The following is a 21,865-nucleotide window of genomic DNA, read 5'->3' on the forward strand; positions in this document are numbered from 1 at the left end:
AATAAGCAGTAGCTTTTTTCCTTCTATAGCTAAGAAAAATGATACCTCTGCATCTCTTTGTAGCTCACAGCAGCACATCAAGTAAGATTTTTTATAGCAGACGACAGCTTTTGAACATCCAGGTTCCCTGCTGAGATTTATTTTTATTTGTTGCTTTCAATAATCAGCTCTTATAACTTCCATTTTTGGGTTGTCCACATTGGAGTTAGGGTCACATCAAGCTTTTAAGGTTCTTGCAAAGATTTGTACTGTGGGCTGTGGGTGAGGTTGTTGACTTGCTTGCCGAGCTGGCTGGTTATAGTTCAGACGTTTCATCACCGTGCTGGGGAACATCATCAGTGCGGCCTCCGATGAAGTGATGTTCTACTCTACTTGGTGTTTCTATGAACCAATCTGTTGAGGTCTTTTGTGTCATTTCCGTTTTTTTTGCAAGGGTTTGCATATGGGGTCTAATTCCACATGTTTATTGGTGCTCGTCCACCTTATGAAGTTCAGGTGTGTTGCAGTGGATTGCGGTCCATTTAAACAGTGTTCTTCCGCAGCTGTGTTTGTGGATATTGGGGTAATAGCTGTGGAAATTGAGGATTTGGCCAGTGTGGACTGCCTTCCTGTATACTGTGGTTTGGAATTCCCCCTGAACTTCGCTAGAAGGATGACGAGCAGCTATACAACGTCTTTGCTATCACTGGATACCCCACCAACTTCATTCGCAGATGCCTACGAGATAGACAACACCAAGAGGACATAATATGATCCAACACACTGGCCACACTATTGTATGTCAAGGACATATTGGAACTGATGAGACTCCTACAACCACTAGGAATCAGGATAGCACACAAACACACAGCCACACTATGACAAGCACATACAAGGACCAAAGACCCCGTACCCACAACATGTAGGACCAACATAGTGTACAAAATACTGTGCAAGGACTGCCAAAAACATTATATCGGCCAGACAGGAAGGAAACTAGTCATCAGGATACATGAACACCAGCTAGCAGCAAAATGACACGACAAACTTTCCCTCGTTTCAGTACACTCTGGCTCTAACTGGCACGACATGACCATCCTAGCTCAAGCCAATCATGGACACGCATGGGAATTCCTGGTTCTCCACCCATAATGCAATCAATAAACATGGAATCAGACCCCATATACAAACCCTTGCAGAAAAAGAAGCGGAAATGACAAAACACCTCAACAGACCGGATCATATAAATACTAAGCAAGTTGAACAATATTGCTTCATCGGAGGCCGCACTAATGATGTTACCTAGTATGGTGATGAAACATCTGGAATATAACCAGCAAGTAAACACCATCACATGTTGCTGATCCTCGTCACACCTTTGCTACATAGTCGACATCAAACCTGAAAATAATATGATGATGATATGGCTGAATTAAAGTGCAGAACTTGCTTTCTGGTTTCCCATGTTGTAAAGTACCTCCTTGTGTCATTGTGTTAATAGCAGGGCAATGGTTGCCAGTTCTGTGTTTATATGTGAAATTTGAATGTGCAGCAGTGTTCTTTCCTAGAGAGAAATGATACAATTATCTATATTGTCTGTTCACCAGTCGTCATTCTGCACTTCTTACTGTCTTCAATGAAAGAGTCTCTCAAATAACTTAATTACCTCAGATTTTCTCTTATTCATTCATGGGATGTGGGCATAGGTTTGTAAGTGCCCATAATGATGCCACCCATAGGTTGCAGTAACTCATATTCCACTTGGGAACCCTGCAGCCCAATGGCATCAATGTGGATTTCACCGGCTTCAAAATCTCCCCTCCCCCAACTACATCCCAAAACCAGCCCAGCTTGTGCCCGCCTGCCTAACCTGTTCTTCCTCTCACCTATCCCCTCCTACCACCTCAAGCCGCACCTCCATTTCCTACCTACTAAACTCATCCCGCGCCCCCCCCCCCCGACCTGTCCTCCCCGGACTGACCTATCCCCTCCCTACCTCCCCACCCATACTCTCCTCTCCACTTATCTTCTCCTCCATCTATCTTCAGCCCACCTCCCCCTCTCTCCCTATTTATTTCAGAATCCTCTCCCCATCCCCCTTTTCTGATGAAAGGTCTAGGCCCGAAACGTCAGTTTTTGTACTCCTTAGATGCTGCTTGGCCTGCTGTGTTCATCCAGCTCTACACCTTGTTAACTTGCATATGAACATAGGAATTAGGAACAGAAGTAGGTAATTGAGGCCTTCAAGCCCATTTCACCATTTAACATGATCATGGCTGATCTTATCCTGGTCTCAGCTCCACTTTCCTGCCTCGCTCCCAAAGTCGCTTACGTCTCTTTTCATTAGAAACGTCGTTTTTTTTCTTGAATCTGTTGGTTAGTTCTACTTCCACTGCACTTTGAGGCAGCGAGCTCAACAGATTCACAACTGTCTGGGAGGAGAAGTTTCTCCTCATTTCATTTTTGACCCTGCCTCCTGTCACTCATTATCTATAACCTCATGCCCTAGACTGTCCACAAGGGCGATTACCCGTTCAACATCCACCTTATCAATCCTCTTTAGCATTTTATATACCCCAATTAGTTACCCCCTTGATCTGAACTCCAGTAAGTACAAGCCCAGAATGTTAACCTGTGGTTCTGGATTTACTATTCCATTGACATTGCCACTAGGCCACTGTGTTCCCTTAAGCTGATGGCAAAAGTTTGTCAATGGAGGAAGGAGTCGGAATAGTTGGCAATTATTAAGATTGTTTTAAACAAGGCAAATGAATGCAAAGCATATACCAGCAAAGAAGATTGAGTAGGGCCAGTTGTATTTCATTCTACTGCACCTGACAGGTTTTCAATGTATCCCCATGAACCTACAGACTAAAATCCCATAGGCCTCATGGATTGAAATCTCAGATCCAAGTAGAATCTAGCCCAATCAGCACAAACCTTAAACCCAGTAGGCTTTAACATCGAAGCTGAAAAGATAAAATCATATATTCCCATTAGACAAAGATCACAGGGTCGGCAAACTGAAATTTCTGATATTCAACAGACTGAAACTTGCAGGCCTGGTAAATTGATCAATGAGCTAGGCTAATGTTCATGTTTCTCATGAGGGAAGATCGAGTAGTTAATTAAATGAGAACCTTGAGGCATTGTTGTTGGTTTTGAAAAAGGCAGATGTATTTGTTGGGCTGTAAACAGTAAATAATCTTCCCAAATAACCTTTCTTCTTGTGCAGTTGAGCAGACACAATGGGCGTATCTTTCAGACTTGCTTGGAATAGTTTAGAAGGCAAGACAAGGTATTTAATTGGGTAATGGGGTGTGGGAGGGGAAGTCTGGTGTGGAGGCTGAAATTCTGATTCTACACATCGGGTTAAAGTCTGGTTTTAGGTTCTCAGAACCTTTCAAGTGAGTTAGGCTTCTTGACTGTAATGATCAAGAACCTCTTGGCATTCAATATTATGCTGTGAATAATAATTATTATTCCTTATACTTAATATAAGAGGTTAATTAACAATTAACACAGCCCACTAGAATAATGTTCAAAGATACAATCTTAAGAGGTAAAAGTATGAAAAACATGTTCACACATCTAGACATATTTTAATGTGGCATGATCTTGATGGGGTAGACTTCTTCCTATAAGTTCCAATGAAAGCATACTTCATCAGCATCCTGGGTCTTTTATAACCGGGGGTTTCTTTGCTTAAACTGTTGTTGTAAAGGATGCAGATTACCTGGTACACTTAGCTCATGAGAAGCTTCATCTATAAACAGCCTCGCAAAGCACTAACTGTGTAGAGGATGCAGAGTGTGCAGCTAACCCAACATGCCCTAGCAATGCAACCACATTACTTAGCACCAGCAACCTTTCTGGAGCAGGTGCAAGGGGCACAAAATAAAAGGGGCTCAATAGTAAAATTACAGATAAAGGTAGGATGGTATGGAAAGGAATTAGACATAAAGGGCGTGGTTGGCAGGGGTACCAGACAGATCCTGTGGAATGAAGGTAGGAACCTGGAAGGCAAAAGGATTAGTCAAAGTGATAGGGCACAAGCAAGGATCAGAGTTGCAAATTGAGCATGGGAACACCATGAAGTCATGAGGTGTGCTGAGCAGATGAATTGGATAGGAGATTATACAAGGCTAAGGTGGAAATTGGGAGCTGGGTGCGTGGACACTTGGGAAAACTCAAGAAGATCAAGGGAAGTTGTGAATGGAGGAGTTACAAGGGAGGTTGAAACATGACAGAGGGGATACTGGAGCGAAGAAGAAGACTATCAACACTACTAGAGGGGAAAGAGTATAAGTTATAGTGGGAGAAACGAGGGTGAATGAATGAACAAGTAAAATTTGCATGCACTTTTCTTCAGTCAGACAACGTAGAGTGTGTCACCAGAATACTGAGTAGAATAGGGATAGGCCTAAGGCCTGTTTGCATAAATTCATACACGTCTCAAAAACCCAAATACCTGTGAAGTGTAAAGAGCAATTAATCAAGAGCTTTATGATGAAATGAAGGACTCACTGTATTGTGAAGGTGAATTGGCCATTCATAATATTTTCATCCCAACTGGGTCACAGAGTACGTTGAACCCTGAGCTGAAGAACAACTAAAAATTGACAATGTTGGTGATGGGGACTGTGTCAAGCTGTACAAGAACGTGGCCCTGGTATCTGAATCTCATGCACATGAAGATGATGTTGTTATGCACGGTGTTTATTCCCAGGTTGCAGGACTGTGTCTCTTTGGATAATGGAGTGAAGTGGAGGTTGGGACGTTTGGTGCCTTCAAGGCAGAGTTCGACAAATTCTTGATCTCACAAGGAATCAAGGGCTCCGGGGAGAGTGCAGGGAAGTGGAGTTGAAGTGCCCATCAGCCATGATTTAAATGGCAGAGTGGACTTGGGGGGCTGAATGGCCTTACTTCCACTCCTATGTCTTATGGTCTTATGGTCTTATGGAACGCCGAACGCCAAAGCATCAGATTAAGAGCATCAAGCAGTGTCTGAAGAGGAGAATCCAGGTTTTCAGTGGTGTAGAGTGGTAGGCTACAAGAGGGTCAAGTGAGGTGTTGCAACCACCTGCAGCTGAGTGAAAGCCAATGCCACAGGCGTCTTCAACTTGATTAGGGATGGTATCACCTACATCACCAGATCCACTTGCCTTGAGTGGAAGTTCTAAGCCTATAGTACAGAATATTGAACTCCCACACCGCTAGCTCCTTTAAACCTAAACTGAGGTTTTGTCCTGCATCTCCCAAACAGCTACACACAAATACATTTGTTAGTTCACAGATTTCATTTTCATCAAAGCTCATCTGTGCATTCAATTCATAACAGGCCAAGACAGCTGTCTGACCCATTGGATTTTTTTCTGTATTACTGGGTTCCCTCAGGCCCAAGGGGGACAATGACTGCACATATATGTCACTCAAGCCAGATTCATGGAAGAAGAAATTCACTCCCTCAATGACTTAGCTTTCTCGTGACCACTGGCAACAACCTGGGGACCTGTCATAACACTTACATCCTGCATAATCTTTTAGGTACTGAGAATGTTTGCTACCTCACATCAACTCTAAGGCTGGCTCTGGGACTGACATGAGATATTCTCAGAAAACATGTCTATTGACCAAAGTATGTAACCAGCAGACTGTTACTGAACAGTGTTACAATGCTGGCCGCAAATGCACTACAACCATCATAGGACAGATAATTGGTTTATTGAAGATGCAGATCCATTGCCTGGACCACTCAGGAGGAGGACTCCAGTACTCACCAGATCATGTCTTCAGGAAGGTTTACTGTATTTGCAGACTTAACTCAATGACAGGATTACAACTTAGTAAAGGGGAGATAACCAGCCACAAGCCTCTTCTGATCAGGAAGATCGGGAATACTACATAGAATCCATTGGACGTGAAATTGATGATACTGCTGCTGAAGATGACAGGACAATAGTGGCATATGACTAACAGGCCCAAGAAAACCTAATTGTAGCTATATTTGAGACCATATTACTTTGGACTAACATATGGATACTCAGAACTATGGGCTATCTGTGTCTGAAAGGTTTACTGCTTTGAATGGAATGTTTGATTTTTAACTTTAAGATTCTGTGCTTTTTTTTGACATTCAGTGGAGGTTATTTTGTTATCTTTGCTCCAATGACCTCTTGCTCAATTTGGAGTAATGCTGGATTACGTAGAGGTTGCACAATATTCCTCAATCATCAGTGAGCAAGGAGCATTCATTTATCTATTTCAGCGATGTTGAGGGTTTGCACAGTATAAGGGATTGTTCAAACTCTCACATGTAGGTGAAGGTAGTACTACCTCAAGGTCACATTCCTCTGAGAAGGCAGCAGAGATTGGCACCTTTAGTATTCTGGCGCAGTTCCACATGATGTCTATTTGTCTACCTGTGATGATCAACACTTTTAAGGTTGGCTATAGAGTAACAGAACCAATCAGAAACCTTAATAGCTCAAAAGAGATTGCACTAATATAGTACTATGTGCTGTTTTTATGAGTAGCACTTGGTTCTACGAAATATTGACAACCCTGCACCCAAAGTGATTTCAAGGTTTTTCAGTCATTTTTCCAACCACATCTGGTGCAACTTCAACAGCTGTAGTTGAAGTTGAGGAAACCTACTTACTGCTTTGCTGACCTGCATTAGATGACGTTGCCAAGTATCTTCTGACACTTTGAAGTTTCGAGGGCTGTAGCTCGCTGGGGGTCTTCTGCACAGGTGCAGGTGCAATCTCCATTATGTGACCATTGGAGGTAATTTGGTTCCTGGCAGAGAATAATATTGGGGCAGGGCATTGCAGACTGCTCTACCCTTTGCTCTTGTCTGTGTTAATCTCCAGTTTCTCTCCCAAACATTTCCTTGCTTGTCAGTGAATCTCTATTAGCTCAGACATGATGAGTCCAGAGGCTCCTCATCTTTAGTGGGCTTACAGGGGCCTGTTATCCAACAGTCCCCAGAGTGTCAGAGGTCTGCGCTAGCTGTGGGCACGTTGCTGTGCTTATCCACAGAATATAACCATAAACATGTTTGCCACTGATGGATTATCCATTGAATTAAATGTCCTTGTGCTGATGGAGGGTAGTGAGGAAGTCCTTGATGGTGCATCCTCTTGGGGTACATATTCTTTCATCTCAGAGGTGGTGCTAAAGATGAACTGGGGGATGAAGTTATATTTTGTTTCATGAAGTAGAAATAGGATCAGAGGCTGTGTTTAAAAAATAAAATCTGTTACTTCGCAAGCTGCTCCCTTGCCTATGATGTTTTTAAGACTTTGCTCCTTCATGTGCATCTGTGAGTAGCAGAGTGGAGGATTCATTACTAAAAGGGTGTGCATACCCAATCTCCCCCTCTGCATAGGTACTGTCCTTTTGTCCTTCTGCTAACTCCAATGTCTGTTCTTTTGAAGAAAGGAGCCTTAAAGTCAGACATAACTTGCACTACCACCACAAACACAGCATCACAGTCACACATATTGTGTTTTTCTCCTGTAGACTCCAAGAAGCATTGAGAGACATTATCATGGGTATATGAACACTTCCATTATATTTATAGCTGCAGATTGAAATGTCCCAGTAGCTGTGAATGTCTGTTTTTGTGTTACGAAGAATATCACACAGGACATCTAATGAGAAAAGGATTCTAAATGAATGGTGTTTTTATTTGGTCAGAGTCAGAGTAGGTGAAAGGCAATAAAGAATGGTATGATGTTTGTGACTGAGATGCCTTTGAGATTTCCGGACCGAAGTCTCTTAGTGTGATTGTGTCCTTGTCCCATTTAAACCTTTGGTGGAAATCCATCAGAAGCACAAGTTCGCCTATTAGAAATGAAAGATCAGAGACCTGATGGTCCCTGAGCTGCTGAATATTGTAGTTCTTATTATGTTTAAATGTGAACCCTGGCACTTGTGTGAAAGCCACTAGTACCGTGATGTAATTCCTACTTTGGTAACAATGATAATTGACACACGTTAAGTGAATGTGAGGGAAATGAAGGAGATATCTGGTACCCAGTCTTGCATGTCACTGTCCTTTGCAGAAGCAGGCTTTGCCTCATGTGCCTATGAATATGTTACCACAGAGTAGATTGTAACATTTACTCTGGTGGAATGTAGAATCCTCTTTTGGAACTAGAGCCTGGTTCTCTTCAGTTACCCCTAGGCACTGATCTCCACAGCAACCTCAGTCCAGACTGTACAAAAAAAAAAGTTGCTGGAAAAGCTGAGCAGGTCTGGCAGCATCAGTGGAGGAGAAAACAGAGTTAACGTTTTGGGTCCGGTGACCCTTCCTCAGAACTCAGCCCAGACTGTGTTTGATCATTAAGGCTGGCCTTCTATTGTCACTGCAGAAACAGTACATAGCTTCTTATGCAGACAATCTGCAGGGGAACGGCAAGGTATGCATCGCAGAAGTATGGAGTCACTCTTTGTCTGGTTTCTGACATTTCCAGGAGTATGGGAGTGACCAACAAAGGTTGAATGATGTCCTTCGTTTACAGACAGTGAGGTGCTATCTGGGTACCTGTTAAATATAACAACTAGAAATTTGAATGATGAGAGGTATTGGCAGCCTTAACAGCTTCCTGCACCTTGGCCTGTAAGATTTAATGTGCTAACATACACACTGAAAAGAATGTATTTGTATGAGAAAAACAAGCAGAAGTACCTCCCAATTTTAGGAACAATGCCACACTTAATCTCTAAAATAAGTGAGATTCCACCCTGTGTATGTAGTCTCTTCAACTAGAGGTCTTCACAACAATGCCTGCATCCAGTAGTTAAGATGATGCACTTTCCTGGATTTTTCAATAACCAGGTTAACTACACACCAACAGTGGTTACACTTAAAAGTACTTAATTGATGCTGAAGGACTTAGCATCTTTCATGGCCACGGGATATTTCTTTCTCAATTTCTTTTTTTCCCCTTTGGGTAGTGAATGCCCGTTGGTATGGGGCTGGGGGTGGGGGGGGAGGTTGTTGGTTACAAATGCAGTAGTGACCTGATCCAACTTTCACGAGTTTTCCATTCAGGCATACAGAGGACATACCTGAGGTACACGGAGGTCTGTGGGTATCACTTCTGGGAGTTGTAAGAAATTGTAGGAGTTAACACCCAGAAAGATTATATTTATGAAAAATAGGCTGAAATTCCGAAGCAATTTAAGTCCTGATCGTTAGCTCCAGAAAACAATTAAGTTTGTAAAACATACAAACAACATTCAGTAATACTGAAAGCCATCAACATTATATAGATAGTGTTAGGTGTAAAAGTATTAGAACAAGTGTCACTTACTGTTTTTCATTTTCACTTCTTCATATCCATATTGTCCCCTGGCTGCACACAATCTGTGGTAATTAGAATTCTCACCTATCATTTTCAGACCCAGACAAGCCTCAACAGGTACCCTCTCTTTCTGTAAAATTCCAGATTATTGATGGGTCTCGGCTAATTATACGTAAATTAGGAAGAGGAAATGCTAGACAACTTGTGAAAATTTTCACCAATTTGTGCAGATTGAAAATTAAAACTGAATTATTAGTAAACAACATCCGATTAAGTCATACTCCGTATATACGAGAAAGGTTTTGGTAATCTTTTTGGAAAAGATGCTCGTCATAATTGACGTTGCATTTAAACATGTACTTTTATTTTTTATATGCATCTTTATCAGTATGTCTGATATATACTTGAAGCATAATGAAGAGAAAATTAATTGCCTTGTCAATCTGTTCTTCAGGTTTCCATTGATCCTGAATATCATTTCATTTCTTGTATCAAACATATACTAAAGAACGTAGAATTTTTTTGAAACTCAAAAAAACTGGCCTTGGACGTGTTTTTCACCCTGAAGCTCAACAAGTTAGTATCAGTGGTACCGTTTTTGAGAGACAACCCACAAGTGCTCACCCTTGCCTGTATTAAGTTCTCTAGCTGCTAGTCATGTAGTATTTTGTTTCATGACAGCTCACAGAGACACTGCTGTTGCGGATGTATAATTTTGCTATATAGGAGAATAAAATTCCCTGCTGTGAACAAACCAGCTTACATTTCCTTCTGTAATGAAACCATTTGTCTAGGACCACAAAAGAACACAGCAAGATTTGTATTTGTTCTCTGCGTGATACCAATCAGTTCTCACACACTGTATGCTGCTTGTGCATGCACACTGTTATTTTGCCTCTTCAAACTCTCATACTTGAAAAGTGTGCACTCCTAGACTGGTGTCTACTTCAGTGATGGCACTGAGGGCTGAGGTGGCCATGATGAAACTATCCCAGCTTGTTCTTCCTCAATTTCTGGCTTGAGTATAGTGATACCACATGTTGCATTTCGCAGAGACATGCAAACCAAGAATGCTGTTACCTTAATAATCGTCTTTGTTTCCCTGATCTCATATGGTTGAGCAGACTGAGTATGCATTTTATTAGAGAAGCAGTTTTCCACATGTCCTACCAGTCTAAGAAACTGAAAAAATGGGGACAATACGCATTGTATATGAAGGGCTTCTGTAGAGAAAAACAAAAATTTTAAGCAGTGTATGTTGTTACAAACCCTAGTAGAAGAAAAAAAATCAAAGCTCTTGCTAGATTTAGATGGAGACGGAGACTGATAGTGTTATATCCAAATAGGTAAACAATCCCTCATAGCCGCTAATGAGCAAGTCTGGAAAATTTGTAATAGTTTTAAGAAAGCTTTGTGACTTCTGTTCTTTTTTTTGAAGTCCAGAGCAGACCCCCTCAAAATATTTTAAGAAGATACCCTAGCCCAACCTGTTTCATATTTTAAAGGCAAATGTAAAGTGTTGTGTTCTAGATGGAATTTGACTGATCAAACTGTTTGATGTTCAGCAAAACATAAATTATTCAAACACTCAGAGCAGAATGGGATCTTGATCAGATGAGCCAATGGACTGACGAATGACAGATGGAGTTTAATTTACATAAATGTGATATGCTGCATTTTGGTAAGGCAAATCAGCGCTAGACTTATACACATAATGTTAAGTGTGGGGAATGTTGCTGAACAAAGAGACCTTGGAGTGCAGCTTCATGGTATCTTGAAAGTGGAGCCACAGGTAGATAGGATAGTGAAGAAGGAGTCTGGTATGCTTGCCTTTATTGGTCAGTGCACTGAATTTAGGAGTTGGGAGGTCATGTTGTGGCTGCACAGGAATTAGGCCACATTTTGGAATACTTCATGCTGTTCTGGTCTGTCTGCTGTTAGAAGGGTGTTTTGAAACTTGAAAGGGTTCAGAAAAGATTTACAAGAATATTGTCAGTGTTGGAGGGTATGAGATGTAGGGAGAGGTTGAAAAGGCTGGGGCTATTTTCCCTGCGATGTTGGAGGCTGAAGGATGACCTTTATAGAGATTTATAAAATCATGAGGGTCTTGGATAGGGTGAATAGCCAAGGTCTTTTCCCTGGAACAAAAACAAAGTTGCTGGAAAAGCTCAGCAGGTCTGGCAGCATCTGTAGAGGAGAATGCAGAGTTGATATATCTGGACTGGTGACCCTTCCTCAGACCCTTTCTCTGAGGAAGGGCCACCGGACCCAAAACGTTAACTCTGCCTTCTTCTGCACAGACGCTGCCAGACCTGCTGAGCTTTTCTAGCAGCTTTGTTTTTGTTCCTGATTTACAGCATCCGCAGTTCTTTTGGTCTTTTCCCTTGCATTGGGGAGTATAAAACTGGAGGGGAGGCTTAAGGTGAGTGGAGAAAAATTTAAAAGGGACCTAAGGGGCAACTTTTTCATGCAGAGTGTTGTACAATTACATTTACACCTGGATGCGTATATGAATAAGAAAAGTTTAGAAGGATAATAGCCAAATGCTGGCAAATGGAACTAAATCTTTTTAGGATAGCTGGTTGGCAAGGATGAGTTGGACCGAAGGGTGTACTTCCAAGTTGTACATTTCTATGACCCTACGACACTATATTAAAGTACAACAAATGAAGAAAGAACTTAGAATAACAACTCTGTTGGAAAAATTAACAGAATAATAGGTACGGTAACTATATTACTAATTAACTGTTCCAATATTGTAACATCCCATAACCACACAGCAAATTCAGAAATCAAATTTTTTCACATGCAACACTAGCAGTAGGAAGGAGAAACCCCAGCTTTCAACTATAACTGAGAGAGTGGAAAAAGGTAGCTTCTACTTCAAAATTCAGTAGCTTCTGCTGAATCTAAAAGCTTAAAAAAAACTAGAAATGCTGGTTTGTTAGAGCTGATCGCACCTAACCAGGCTGCTTCTGTTGTTCAAACATTTTTTAAAAAAACCCAAGACCTCACAAGCTGTTTACATTACCACAGCCTGCTCACCACCTCTCATTCAATATCTCTCTTTAAAGAAGCCAGAACAAAATACACTTCTTAAATTCACAGAATCATCACAACCTTCATCAATTTACTTGTGACATTTAGGTTAACAATTTGGGCATGCATAATAGTTACTAGTGGCCCCCTTAAATGGGCAATTTGAACAATGAAGAAAGATTTTAACCTCTTTGTAAAGCTCTTTTTAAAAAATTGAAGAGCTTGTATTTACACTACATCACCAAGACATACCACACAACGAATGTACTACTTTGCCACATGCTGAACTTGTCTGTAAATGTCTCACAAATGGAAAATGAATGAATGATAAAACTTTGTTTTTGATGACATTGATAACGGAGGAATGTTGGGGTAATTTTTTTTGTCCATTGCTCTCGACAGTAAAATGATTTTGCTTTGTATAAATAGAAGTTTTGCCTGTCTTTAACAGTAAATAGGACAAGCGAACTGTTACTACTCGGAAACTGTCATTCTCATTGGCTCCAGGACTTTTTTAAAGTGAAACCACTATAATAATTGAAGAATGCTGCTCTTTGTCTTGAATGTGGTTTTTATCTTTTCCTCAACCTGGGGAACTTGTGAGCCATGAATTGAACAAATATAGACTTTGTCTTTTTTTTTAATATAGGTGCTGAAATATGGTGACTTAAACATTTTTCACTGTATTTGTGTAAAAATACAAGTGACAATAAATTATATTGTATTCTATTCTATTCTAACAGCACATAAGGTCAATCATGACTTCTGAGTTCGGTTGGTAATGTTGTACTCTCTAAGCCAGAAGACCAAAGATTCAAGTTCCACAATAGAATATGAGCAAATGGTATAGCCTGGTGGTACAATGCAGCTTAAAGTAAAAATTTCAGGTCTCAAGGTATTATTTTGGGAATAATAAGTTGTTGTCCAAGCAAATATTCCTCTCATAAGCACCACTGAAAACAGTGTCTGACGCAAAATGTAATGGAGATCTGACACTCATTCTTGAAAGGCTCATACTACCGAATGGAAATTTTAATACGAAGATGAATGCATTTTTGTTGATCGAGGAAATTGAGGAATATGTAATAAAAGCAGGTAAGTGACATTGGAACATGAATCAGATATGATCTAACTGAACTGGGATTTGAGATTCTGGATGGCCCACTCCTGTTCCCATGTTTCTAAACTATTTGGTCATTCACTTTATTTTTGTGCTGCCTGTGTGCAAGAAGTTAACCAACATAACCAAAGCCACTGTAAGGTAACTTACTATATACAGAATGGTTTGTGGTATTTCTGAGAGATATGATGAAATGCTATACATGCGGAAGTATTTGTTAATTTAAGAAACTGAAATCAGTTATTTCCCACCTTGACTCCCAAAACCAGACAACTAACTCTTGCAGTCTTTTATACTACTTTCTCAGCAACTCCTCATGTTGCAGCAATGTCCTTTAGATTAATTGCCTTTTGTTTCTTGATCCAGTTTTCAGTAGCTTTATACCTGTGATGCTGAAGAATTTTCAGGGATTTGTGAAGCTCTGCATCAAAGTTAATTCCATGTTATACAGACCTTTCCTGTGTTATTTGTGTCCTAAGCTCCAACATTATTGAGGTGGTGCACTTTTGTAATCATGAAATAAATCTTGGGGTGAACTTGCTGTCTAGGCCCATGTCTTGAAGTGCATTCATGTTCCATTAAAGACACAAACGCTTTCCTATTTTGAGAATATTTCTTTTTGGCATAGTTTGAACCACACTAGTGGACAAAGACAATTGAGAACTGGTTGCAATTAAGCATTTATGACATTCATGGTTGAATCTGGTTAAATCTGCTGAGACTTCCTGACCAGACTCACAGTTGGATAATGGCTATACTGGTAGTGTATTGGTGAGTGTAGGGAAGAATGCTTGTAGTTTTTAAATTTTTCTACAGATGTCGGAATGCAAGCTGAGGACAATGCAATCATTTTAGTTTACAGTGTTCTAAGTGGGAGAGCAAAGTTCAGAGCACTAATATCATTGTTGGTCCAGAAGAGGGCTTATGCCTTATCGTGCAAAAAATAAGTATTTCCACGTGATGTTAGCAGATTTGTTTTAATACAAATGGATTATGATTCAGAAAAACAGGATTGACCCTGTTCCATTAATTCCTCAGTTCATCTATGTTTGGTTACATAAATGTTCTGTATAAAATGCTTGCTCATAACATATAATGCATACTCATTATCTGATATGTAGTTTATAACTTTGGGTCCAGCATCTGCTCAATGCCTACATACTATTTTCTCAAAATCTGCTGAATGCCTGCTCAGGTGAGATGAGAGTTACTCTCCCTGATACCAAGACAACATTCAACCAAGTGTGGCAATGAGAAGCTGCAGCAAAATTGTAGTCAATGGGAATCAGAGGCGGAAATTGCCAGTGGATGAAGCCATACCCAGGACAATGAAACTTGGTTGTGGATTTGGAGACCCGTCATCTCAGCCATTGGACATTGCTGTTTGTGTTCCATAGATAGTGTTCTAGACCAAGCCATCTTCAGCCACTTCAACAATGACCATAAGTTCGGAGTGGGGAGGATGATTGAATATTGTTTAATACCATTGCAGCTGCCAGATACTGAAATACATTGCGTTCATATATAGCAAGACCTAGACAGCACTCAATCCTAGAATGATGAATGGCAGCAACCTATTTGCACTGGATATGATTATTTCCAGCAAAAGAATAAGCATTCTACTTCTCAATCAATGGCATTACAATCACTGAGTCAACAACTATCAATACCTTGAGGGTTACAATTGACCAGAAAGTGAACTAGACCAGACGTAAAAAAATGTGTTTATAACAGCAGGTCAGAGGCTAAAAATTCCGCAGTGAATAATTCAACTCCTGTTTCCCCAAAATCTGTCCACCATTCTACAAGGCTAAGGTCAGGAATGTGATGGAATACTCTCCTACTTGCCTGGGTAAGTAGGGTTCAAACAACTCTTTAGGAGCTGAAAATAAACCAGGATAAAGTAGCACACTTGTTTGGAACCCCATGCACTAACTTAAACATTCACTTTTCTCATAGTGTCACTAACTTTCAATGACTGAATTGTGTGCCATATGCAAGGTACATCGCAGCAACTCACCATGCTTCCTCCCAAAATCACCTAGAAGGACAAGGGCAGTAAGTACACAGGAATATCACCATCTGCAGCTTCCTCTCCAAACCACATCTTGAATTGGAACTGTGACACTGTTCCTTCACTATTACTGGATCAAAATTTTGGACATGCCCTCCCTAACAGCACTGCGTGTGTTTGCACCAAATAGACTGTAGTGATTCAAGAAGGTATCTACCACCTTGTCAAAGGTCATCAGAAATGGGTAATAATGGATGGTTTGGTCAGATCACCCACATTCCTTAAAAAGAAATCACCATCGACCCAGTTTCTGCTCAATGCCTGCTCATTGTCTACTCACCAGGGTACTGGTTGCACGTTCACTTGTTACCTGTATCTGTTCAGTTCCTACTCCATGTAACCATCTTAAACACAATCCAGACAAAGAGTCTAGCTGTTCAGTTGTGATTCTCTTTCATAATTTCTCCGGTGTTTTGCTTACATTGGGGAATTTTAAAATTTGATTTATTTGTTTATTCCCAAATGTTTCAAAATTATGACTTTTAAGTCGTAAAGTCAATATGGCGCAGTGGGAGACCATTTGGCCCATTGACTGAATGCCTGCACTCTGCAGAGCAGTTCAATTATGGATATCATAAGGAATTGTTTTTAGGTTCCTCTAACTGATTTCAATTAGGGTCTATTCTATCCAGTACACAGAGGTTCAACCCTTTGACCTGGAATTAATCCTAGTTGATAAAGTGTGGAGCTGAAGGAACACAGCAGGTCAGAGAAGCAGGAGAGTCAATGTTTCAGGCCTAGGTCCTTCATTAGCACCTGCAGTTCTTGTTATCTTGGAATTAATCCTACGCAGAAATCAAAGTTCAGTTCCCCCTTCAATTTCTGGGGGAACTACGCAATTTGTGTCAGCTAGTATTCAAATTATTCCAAATATAGCAAATGTGTCTCAAGATAAACTCAACAAACAGTTGAAATTGATGTTGTTAATCTTGTACAAGGAGCTGCAAACAAAAAAAAAGCACCAACTTCATAAATTTCACAATCTTGCACACATCAAAAGCAGCAGGTGTTCATTGAGTAAAGTAAGACCATTTTACACCAAATTTGTTTACTAAGCACCTTAAAAATAATATTCTGACCCACCTTACCCTCCTGGAGCTGTACACCAATAATCTTGCTGCCAAAGTGGTATGAAGATAAACCTTTTGAATGAAAGAAAGGAGTATGTACTACTTTAGTAAGATTTTGCATTTATGTGGAACCAAGTAGTCACATGGCTGTTAAGTTGTATGGTTGTGGATCAGCTGTTTACACATCATGTGAGTACTTCCATATCTATTGGTTATAAGGGTCCTATTTTTTAAAATGGGCAATTGAAATGCAGTGGATGTATGTTCATAGGACAAAATGTTTCCTGCTTTGACAACTTCATCTCTCAGGAAGGTTAATAGAATGAAAATGTATGGGAAGTGGAAACTGTCACATTCCTGTACAAGGAAACTGGGCCCATTCTTGGAACAGAGTCATAGTTTTTCTTCAAGTATAATTTTACTTTTGATGTCTTTGATACTGTGTGGTGCTAAGAATGACCCATTCTTACTACTTTAGTGCCTCCTGGAGGAGTAGTGTAAAAAGGGAAAAATAAGTAAAAATGAATAACGTGTTAAATCACTAAACTTGGAAATATTTAGCTAAGCCACCTCATTCAAGTGAATGGGAATATTGACTGTTCTAGCACTTACTTTGTAGTCAGAACCTTATTTATTTAATCAGAAAAGCCCTCGACGTGCCAGGTAGCTTTACAGAAATTAAAAGAGCTGGCTAACTAATATTAGCTGATTGACAATTTTGTAGTTAATGACTCGATTAATTTGCTGATTTTAGATGCTTAATAGGAGGCCCTTGGGGTACAGTGGCAGTGTCCCTACCTCTGAGCTAAGAGTTCTAGGTTCAAGGCCCACCTACTCCAGACAAGTGTGTTATCTTCTCTGAGCAGGTTGATTGGGAAGTATGTGAATGCTTAATAGATGGGCTGTTGTGGTGCAGTGGTAGTGCCCATACCTCTGAACTAGGTGGACTGGGTTCAAATTCAACCTGGCCCAGATACGTGTCCTAACATCTCTCAACAGATAAGTAGGAAATATCTATATGTTTAGTTGGCAATCTCACAGTGCATTTGTAGTGTCTGTACCTCTGTGCGAGAAGGTCTGTGTTCAAATCCCACCAATCCTGAGGGAGTGTCATTACATGTCTAAATAGATTGATTTATAAAGTGACACTTTGTGTTGTGTCCGACCGTCATGTCAGTCTCTAGAAAGCCACTTAACCCTGTAGCCAACATTGCTTACTGCCATTACTCCATTCGGGAGAACATTTGTGCTTGGTGATCTGGTGATTTGTTCAAAAGATAGTCAGAGTATTATAATGGCTCCTATGTGTGGAGGTTGCAAAAGTATCAGCCGCTATTCTCACCCTGGATCATGAAACATAGCCTCACTATCACTGGATTTACAACACTGTGAAGTTAAATTATTCAATGATCACAAAATTGCCTAATTGTTCCTAACTAGACTTTAATCAGACACCAAGTTTATAAGTTAAACAGAAATTAGCAATTTATTATTAACACTGTAACTTCAGCAGAGCAAAGCTAAATATTGTAATCTAATGAAAATTTATAATTTGATCATAAATCTTCTTTGATTGTAACCCCCACTCAGACAAACAGGCAGACATGGTTAAGGAATAAATTAGAAAGAAAGTAGAAGAACTGTAATTTATTAGTTTGATAACCATTTCAACAATGAATACCAGGTCTTTAGGGAACTTTTCAAGAATGCTTTGTTGTACAGGCACATGGGATTGTATTTTACTTGAACTCTGAAGTAACTATCAACGCAAACAGCTTCCAGCTGGCTTCAAGGAATATTCATTTATTTCTTTTCTCAAAACAGTCAACAATTCTTTAAGTATAAAACTGGAGAGTGTTAAACTCAAACACAGCTTTTCAGTCCAGCAGCTTCCAAGCAGACTGCCTCTGGCCCAAACCTCAGCCTAACCAATTCAATCTATTGAATTCTTTCTTTGTTCTACATTTTGTGGTTGGATGGACAACACTGACCTTCCTTGAATTGACCAATGCAATAACCAACCAGCTATTTGCATTTGACTATAGCACAGCTTGGTGCCGAAACATCTGCGGAGTTCATAGAACAATAATTAACTTGTAATTTTCTTTCCAGGCCAATTCCCACAGGCAAAAATCACTTTATGTACATTTTTTTTAAATAAGCTGCTGTTCAAAGTAACAAGTCTCAACTTCATCTCAGAGTTCCAAACCAATAATGAGAAAAATAAAAACAGTGATGTTCTCAACAATGGACCCAAGAGATAAAATGTATGTGTGAACGTTATATTAGGCCATTACTCCTAAAATGCTGACCACTTCATCCAGGTTAAAGAAGGTAGATGTTCAGTTGGGACATTTTTGAAATGGTGTTCACCAGGTTCAGGTAATATAGGGTCCCTTTCACTGTGGAACAGTGGACCAACAAGCGCCAGTATTTCATCAAGCATGTGAAGAGTTTGAGGATGGGAATATAAAAGTGGGATGTATCAAGAATCCCTGACCAATAGACTATAACAAAAATGTTCCTTCTGATGGTTGGCATATGCTGCATTAGGAGTTAAAATCAATGAACAGCTCTCAGCAGCTTATCAAAGTGAGAATTAACAAAATCCTCCCTATCTAAGTGTTTTATCTTGTGTGCGACATTACAGGGTGACACCTTGCAGGTTTGACAATTGAAACTCTCCTCAGGATCCAGGGACTACACTATAGTGCAACCCATGGGATTGCATGTGAAGGCTGTGTTAATTTAAATAAGGTAATTAATTACTCTAACAGAGAGTTCATGGAGGCTTTATTTGCATGTCATTTTTCATTTTTCCTAATAGTGCAAGTGACCCAGATTGTTGATAAATCTGAAAGGCATCTAGCCTGCATGAATCCAAATCCCATTTCACAGTAACAAGCTCCGAACCTGTCACTCAGCATTCTCAAGTATTGTGTGGCTTCAGATATTTCCTAATCAAACTGTTCAGAAATGTTATTCCACACTTCTGGAGCATGTAGAACTTGAACCTGGGTCTCCTGACTCAGAGATAAGGAAACCACTATTGTGCTCTCGTGATGTTATCTCATTGTGTATTGGTTAAGGGTACAATTACACCATAGTACCAAACTTAGAGGCTAACATGAGTTATAAACTATTAAATCTAATAAGGGATTCAGGAGAAACTTGTATACCGTGACTGATGAGAATGTGGAACTTTATACAAGGATTGAGTGAGATAATTGAAAGGGAAAATTAGATAAGTACATGACAGAAAATCAAAAAGCCTGTATTGATAAGGTGAGATGATGACATTTAGTAGATTGGTCATTGAAAGTTCACACATAACATAAATACTGGCATTGTCCAGATGGGCTGCTTCTGTAGTATGTATTTCTAGTTTGAAGGCAGTAGCTGGGTAGAGGAATGTGGAGCCGCAGTCTTGAGTGAGGTACTTAGCCTTGGCCTGTAGGCTTGTGTCATGTTCTCATCAGTTATTTACTTCGAACATAGAACATTACAGCACAGTACAGGCCCTTCGGCCCTTGATGTTGTGCCAACCTGTCATACCGATCTGAAGCCCATCTAACCTACACTATTCCATGCGCGTCCATATGCTTATCCAATGACGACTTAAATGTACCTAAAGTTGGCAAATCTACTACCGTTGCAGGCAAAGCGTTCCATTCCCTTACTACTCTCCTGAGTAAAGAGACTTTAGAGACTTTATAAGTTTATAGCTCAGGAAATCAAACCCCAGGACATGTATTTGGAAAACTGTGTGTGCTGGTTTTCAAGAGTGAATTAATTTTTGCGCTAACACTTAGCAGGCCAAACAGCTGTGGGAACTCCATGCAGGTTGAAATTGTATCATCTTTTCATCAGTTAAATTGGAAGATCAAGTTGCAGCAACTTTATTTGTATTCTATTGAGTATAAATGATTAAGGATGATCTAATTGAAGTGCTTAAAATGTTGAAATGATCTGATAGGCTAAGTAGGTAGAAATTATTTCCTCGTGGGAGAAAGAAAAGCAAGGGGACATAACTTTAAAATCAGTACGAGGGTATTCAGAAATAAAATAAAGAAGCATTTTTGACGGATAGGTAGCAAAAATTTGGGATTCTGCCCCAGTATACTGTGTGTACTGGGGCAATTAAGTTTTGAAGACTGACGTAGCTAGATTTTTGAGATAACAGCCTGTAGACCTGGATGGACACAGCAGGTCAAGCATCATCAGAGGAGCAGGAAGGCTGATGTTTCGGGTCTAGACCCTTCTTAGGCCCGAAACATTAGCCTTCCTGCTCCTCTAATGCTGCTGTGTTCATCCAGCTCTACATCTTGTTATCTCAGATTCTCCAGCATCTGTAGTTCCTACTATCTCTGTAGGCGGCTTTTTGTGAGCTAAGTATATTAAAGCATATAGAAATTGATCAGTTACAGATCAATCACAATTTGATTGAATGGTATGGTAAACCAGTCCGAAAATGGGTTGATTGGCCAACTTCTATTCTTCATATTTCTGTGTTCTATTTGTGTTTATTTGCTTTGCCGATGGCCAAGGAGTTGAAACAACCTGAGTTTCAGCTGTGGAGACATACCATAGCCAGAATAGTCAATCATGTTGAAGGCCCAGAAATGCATGGAACAGCAGGTTTGCTAAGAACTAGGAGTGAAGAGAAGGTAAGAAGCCTGAGATATCTATACAATTGTCACACTCGATCCAGTCTCCCTACTGCCCCCATCTGCCATTTTGCTTTTTCCTTTTGACTTGACTCAGCCTAATCACTTCCCTTCTCAACCACAGCCTATTAATTATTGTTCTGCACTCTGCCCCAGCCTTAGATGTACTGTCATTGATATGGCTTTTGCAGTTTCTGTTTCTAGAACAGCTGTTCTTGTCACTTAACTAATTGAATAGTCATTTGGTGGTAAAGGACTAGAGTGTGAGGCGAGGTGACAGCTATGCTTTCATGCATTTCTCAGCACAATACCTTGACCACTCAGAGTGAATCTACTTTATTTAAAATTCAAACAAAGCTTGACAGTTAACTGCCAATCTTTATCAACCAGTACATTCTCCATGCAAACTCCATCACCAATCAGAATCCAATTGCCAACCAGTCAGCACTCGCCTTTCATTCAGTATAAATTTGTTTTCCCTTTGCTTTGGTATTTGTTGTGATTTGTCTTGATGAGTGCAAGACGAAAAGCTTCATCAAAATATGTCATCTATCAACAAAACTCCATAACTGCTGCAACTACCAGGATCGTAAGTGGTA

At 40.1% G+C, this 21,865-nt stretch overlaps 1 protein-coding gene across 3 annotated transcripts in view; it reads left to right on the forward strand.

Annotated features, from left to right (window-relative positions):
* tp73 (tumor protein p73) overlaps positions 1-21,865 on the forward strand; it is a 240,321-nt gene that overhangs the window by 41,283 nt on the left and 177,173 nt on the right. The window lies entirely within an intron of this gene.

This window comes from Stegostoma tigrinum, chromosome 28 (genome assembly GCF_030684315.1).
Source record: "Stegostoma tigrinum isolate sSteTig4 chromosome 28, sSteTig4.hap1, whole genome shotgun sequence".
Taxonomy (NCBI): domain Eukaryota; kingdom Metazoa; phylum Chordata; class Chondrichthyes; order Orectolobiformes; family Stegostomatidae; genus Stegostoma; species Stegostoma tigrinum.